Source organism: Herpailurus yagouaroundi, unplaced genomic scaffold, assembly GCF_014898765.1.
Source record: "Herpailurus yagouaroundi ecotype Mexico unplaced genomic scaffold, PumYag 67375, whole genome shotgun sequence".
In the NCBI taxonomy this organism is placed as follows: Eukaryota; Metazoa; Chordata; class Mammalia; order Carnivora; family Felidae; genus Herpailurus; species Herpailurus yagouaroundi.
In genome coordinates this window covers 1,261,584-1,267,583 of record NW_024420192.1, presented here as the reverse complement: position 1 = coordinate 1,267,583, position 6,000 = coordinate 1,261,584, and the positions used below count along the sequence as shown (strand labels likewise).

At 44.0% G+C, this 6,000-nt stretch overlaps 1 protein-coding gene across 1 annotated transcript in view; it reads left to right on the top strand.

Moving 5' to 3' along the window:
• Window positions 1-418: 418 nt before the first annotated feature.
• The window catches only part of NEXMIF (neurite extension and migration factor), a 189,339-nt gene continuing 183,757 nt past the window's right edge, over window positions 419-6,000 (top strand). The window contains exon 1 of the mRNA XM_040467204.1: window positions 419-524. The gene's annotated coding sequence lies outside the window, so the exon portion shown is untranslated. The remainder of the gene's footprint in view (window positions 525-6,000) is intronic.

The following is a 6,000-nucleotide window of genomic DNA, read 5'->3' as shown; positions in this document are numbered from 1 at the left end:
ACCAGTAGCAGTAGCAGTAGCGGCAGTAGCAGCATTTAGCAATAGCTTTAACGACTACAGCGACAGTAGCAGCCGCCCTCCTTCTCTCTCCCTCCCGCGGACCGCCGCAGCCACCGCACTGAGAGGGCTCCAGCGCCGCACGCGCAGCCGGCTGCTGAGATAGTCCCGGCCGGAGCGAGCGGTGGTACACCCGAAACACAGACCCCGGGAGCAGCCCATAGTCACTGAGGCGCTGAGTTTCAGGGCCAGAGCCTGACAGCTCTGACTCCATCTAGCACCGCGGCGGCGGCGGCGGCGGCGGTGGCGCCTGAGGGACACAGGCGCGTTCACCTGGCGGGCCTGGCGCATGGAGCTGAGGCAGAGGCGGCGGCGGCGGCGGCAGCAGTAGCAGCGGCGGCGGCGACGGCGGCGGCTAGAGCAGCTGCGGCGACAGCGACAGCCCTGCCTTGACTGCGACCGCGCTAGTTCCAGCGCCCGCTGCCTGAGCCCGCCAGCGACTTGCGCCTCTTCAGGCGGCCTGTGAGGTGAGTACCAGCGTTGCCATCCAGCTCCCTGGCCTTCTCGCAGGCTCCCTGGCTGGCGCGAGGTGGAGGTGGCAAGGGGTGGAACGAATTGGGAGCAGCCGAGCCAAAAGAGGAGGAAGGGAAAACGGAAGGGAGGACCTCTGTGTGAGAATGGCGTACATGTGTGTGTTTGTATACGAGGGAGCGAGGCAGCAAGGGCGAGAGATCTCGGCCAACCCTGACAGGCACTGCAATCTAGGAAAGGCCTCTGTGCTCGCGCCGGGAGAGGGGGGAGGGGAAGCGAGCGGGCCAGAGCCGTGGCGCTCGCACGCACGCAGCCGGGCATCGGAGACTGCAGTGTGCCGTCTTCTTTCGGGCTGGTGCCGAAGAGATCCTGGCCAGGAAACTGGCACCAAGACCACACGCTTCCGTGCGAGCGGGAAAACCCACGCGGCGGCCGCGACTGGGAGCTAGGGCCAAAGCGGCAGAGGTGCGAAGTACGGTCGCCAGCGCCCCCTACACGCTTGGGGCTCCCCTGCCAACCACAGAGCGCTCCCCAGCACACACCGCCCGACCAAGGGCCGCGGGCGGGCTTATGTTGGGGGTCCTAAAGAGCCTCGCCTAGCTTTGCAAAACATTGGCCCTCGGCCCCTTCCCGCTTTCGCTGGCAATCGAATTGACACTGTCCTGCGCGGCTTCTGGTGCTTCGCTCTGCCGCGCCCCTCTGCATAGGTCCGCTTGGGTCTGGCACACCCGGTGGGGCGGGAGGCCGCGAGCCTAAGTGAGGAGCCGGCCCGCTCTGGGAAAGTATGGAAATCGCGCCGCTGAGTTGGCGCCGTTCTGCTGAGGAATCCAGTGGTTTCAGCATGACTGCTTCTCTGTCTGATTCGTGAGGGACCGAATCACCCGCGCAAGGTTTCCAATCTTTTTCGAAGTTAAAAAAAAAAAAAAAAAAATTGGCCTCTCTATCTCAACATCGACATTCTTGATTTTTTTGCCGAGCTTCTGATTGCGTTTTGGAATCAGTAGGTTTCATATTTTGCTTTTGGGTTTTGGCTCCCAGCATATTGTTGAATTCTGTGCACAGCATAGTACTTAGCTATGTGGCCTTTTCCTAACGTTCCATTTTCTAGACTCTTATCTGAAGAGACATGATTTGTGTGTAGGGCTGCTAGGGCTGTTTTTTAAAAGCATCAAAAGCCTGTCAACCAGTCATTTGAATATCTCCACGGTTGTTTTTGGTGGAGGAGCAGAGTGTTCAGATAGTTCCTGAAATATTTTGTTTGGTGAGAAAAGGTGTTCCAATAGTCTTCTTTGAACTATAGAGACAGTTTAGGTTTCAGGGGACGAATATGCCTTACATCTTTTACAAATAGGGTGCCATAACCAAACATTTTATTTACAGCAGTGACGTTCTCATGACTGAGGAGAATTTACACTTATTTAAAATATATTTTTAGAAGGGAACAGAAAAGCCCTAAGTAACTGTCATTTTACATATTAACAGGGAAACTGGCTAATCAAATAAAACTGGCTGAGTGTCTGAAACTATCCCAGTGAAATATGTGGCTGTGAATATAATTAACCATCTGTCTAGTGAGCAATTTAAATTTGGGCTGGTACATTTTTATTACAGTGTCTAATTTCTGGAAGACTTGTACATTTTACCCAACAGTAACAACAAAAACGTATTTGCTTACTAGGTCAAAGACTTACTTGTGTGGTGGTGGGATTTCCCTTCCCCCCCGGCCCCCCCCCCCCCCCATCTTTCTTAAAGTCTTCACACTCCTTGATCTGGGAGGTCAAAATGAGCCTCTTGCTTTTCCAAATGGTATATTTCAATAGAAGAACTCAAACTGGTAGCTAGTGATTAGACATTTTTGTTTCTCAGAAATACCTTCCAATATTTTACCTTCCACAGAATCTAGAAAGATTACATGCATTTGAGTTGAACAAAATATAATTTTTATGCACATGTGTTCAGATGGAGTAGGGTGATTCAACAAAATTTAAGACTTGAAATTTGACTCTATTTACTTCCTTTTATTCTAATTACACACTTGCTGTCCCCTAGCTGTCCCAGCCACCTTCCACACTTCACAAATACACACTCACACACATAAAATCATGTCCTTTTGTCCTTAAAGCCAGTTTCTTAGGTTAACAGTATTCAGATCTGTGATTTTAACAATATGTTGAGAAACTGTTTTTTTTTTTTGGAAATCAAGAGTGTAAAATAGAATAACACGAAAGGACATTGTACATATTTAAAAAGTTTTCCCTATGATGTGATTTTAACTAGAAATTTGTTAGTAGGAAAAAAAGGAATAGATTTTGGGTGGAGATGAAATGGCCCTAGGAAGATTAAATTTAAAATAGCTGTTGTTAACAGAACAAAACAGAATAAAAACGAACCACTGATTGATTGTGCAGTGGACTAGAGAAAGTCATTTAAAGGAAAATACTTTTAAAACAAATATTTGGCTAAATAATAGCTTTGATTAATGGGTAACAATTATGTAAGCACATGGTAGAATTTGACATCTGTCAAGTCTGTTAAATAAATCAACCTGTTCAGTGAATAAATCTTTGATGCATCAATGCTTTTTAAAACACACAAGCGCACATGCACACGCAAACCTATAAACACCCTGTTGTCAAAGTCAAACAAGAGCAGAACACTGTCACTTTTTCTCTGTTTCACTGCCTCTTTTCTCTCTTTTTCATTTTTTCACGATCTTCTGATTATCTGTAAAGTACCCAGTGAGCAGAGAACTTAAGATATGATGGTGTTGCCTTAGTAGTGGGAGAAAAGAGATGAGGAAAATGATAGTGCTGGAATTTAAACACTCAAAAACGAGCTCATGGATTTCTGACACAATCACCATGGAGGTCTTGGTTTTTCCAAAGTATTTACTTAACCAAGAGGGACTAGCTTAACCAAAAAGCATTCACTAATTACAGTTTCTCTGCTCCTAAGTCCAGTTCTAATGAACACTTTTTTTGGTCTAAATCCCTTTGTAAGGGAGAGGAGATTTTAACTGGCCTTTGTTTGTTACCTTATCTTTAAACTTATTTGTCTGGTGACACATACATGATTAAGTGTTCTTGCTTGTAGTTGGCAAAAGGAGAGAAGAACCAAAGTGGATGATAGGCAAGAAAAATGATAAAATAAGGAGTAGGTCATATGGCTTCTCTGCTTTTCCCATATTAAAGATTTCAGTGACAATAGCCAGACTTTCAGGATCCTATAAGTCTTCTTTAACATATGAAAATCACTTTAGAAACTTCCTTTATCTCTACCACCCAACTTAAAAGTATACAATCAATCACTCCTCACAATCATAGTGCAGCTCTTTCTGCCCACGGGCCCTGTCCCTGTGCTTTAATAAAAACAACTTTGCACGGGAAAAAGAAAGATTTCAAGTTTGAACACTTTAATTTTTTTCTTTATTTTTCCCCTTTACCTCCTATGAAAAGTTGCCCATCAACTAGCTCTCCCACTAACAGGTTCTCCACCATAAAGTACCCTTTAAAACCATGGGGCCATAGGAGTTGGACATAAAGAACTTGCACTGCTCTTTATGCCACTTTTCCAGGGCTGCTTGAAAACAAAACAAAGGGCACTGAATCAGAGACTGCATCACTTGGGCCTACCTTTAATTTCAGGCAGAGGGCAATATTCCTTTCCCAAGCAACACTGGTCTTGTGCATCAATAAGCATATCACAACCTTGGAGAAATCTGGTCTGGGATGGCGTCAGCCTGGAGAATGGAGGGTAGAGGGAAGAAGCTGCCTTATACTGATGGTAGCACATTTCCCAGGCAAGCTACAGGTAAGGGGTGCTCTTTGTCTCTCTTCCCCTCAGTCCTTCATTGCCCACGGGTGATTCACAGGCCTCTGCTAGGGAGTGTGCTCTTTTTGGCCTCTTTTTCTGTAGATAAACACTATGACCTGATGTCTTTCCCTCCCTTGTTCTCTGGTTGTAAAAGGACTGAAGTCTTCAAGACCAACTACTATGCACATAATTTTTACTTTTCTAAAAGGGACTTCAATGGGTCATCTTACCCAGTAAGATTATTTTGATATAAACAATTATCTACTATTTTTGTCAAACACCCTCAGACCGCATTTAAAAAGTTATGCCTTTCTCCTTTAGTAGCCCATTTCAAGTATTACATAACTGCTTAAGCAAGGAGGTACTCCTAATATTTAACCTCAGAGGGTTTAGAGATTAGAGACCAAGATTATACCATGGGCCTGACTGCAAGAGTAATGAGAAGCCATACTCCATTGAGAAAAGGCACAGAGATTCATTTTCTTTGGGGCAAGTTAAACCATCTCCTCTATGGAGGACTTTAAGCAGGGTGGCCATATATTATAGTTTATACCTCTTGTCCCAACATACTTATTTTACCCACAAAAGCATCCCAGTTTGGACAAAAAATTCTATGGTCATCCTAACTATAAGCTACCTTTAAATCAAACATACTCACAAAGAAGTGCAATCTACATGCTGGAGCATGGCTATTCTTACTTTCATGAAAGACTGGTGATAGGTAATAAACTTAAAGCATATCAGGAAGTATTTGGGTTTGTTAGAAAGATCATCCTTACCAGGGCTGTTGTAAGACAAAAGAGGGTGGTACCAATGGAAGTGTGAAGTCATCTTTTTCAAATATGTTTTGAGAATTGCACACTTTTCTGTCTGTCATGAATAGTTTGCATGTGGTCTTTCCAAATATAAATATATAAATTTTATCCATATCTATATGTATAAGTCATATATAGATATTATATATATTTCCATTTGCTTTTTCTGTAATGGACAAGATGGCCTTTTAAACTACTTTTCAGCTCTAAGTATCTCTGATTGGCTTTCATTGATCTAGGGCAGGGGTCAAAAGAAACTGTGGTCCACAGGTCAAATCTGGCCTGCTATGGAAAAAGAAATAATGCAAACAAGAAGAAAATGTGGAGCTATTTAGAGTTGCTTTTGCAAATGTTTTCAAACTTCCCTTTAGTAATTGAGCTTTACTTAGGCCAGTGTTAAAATGGGTCCACATTTCCTGAACATGTACCTATCAGCTGATATTTAGGGTTTGGGAGATTGTCCAGAACCTGGTGGAGTGTCTGGGTGATGATCCCAAAAGTAAAATACACATGTGAATTTGTTTGTTTGAGTCAAAACATTAATAGTATCTTTTGTTTCCTGACTATTTCAGTAACCTAAATTTTGTGGTGCTACTAAATTCTTTCTGGCCTCCTTCCCAATATTTGCCATATTATTCCAAACATGCATGTGATTTATTAACCTAGAGACCAGGTCTGAGTAACCTGCTTGAACAGAGACCTTCTGTCTCTTTAGTTACTAAGTAACTGGAACACATTCTAAAGACATGCCTTACTAAGTAAAGGAGCAGAAAAAATGGGCCATCACCACCTAGCTTAGTGGTTCCTGACCCTTATTTTTGGCATGAAACCCTATGAAAATTCA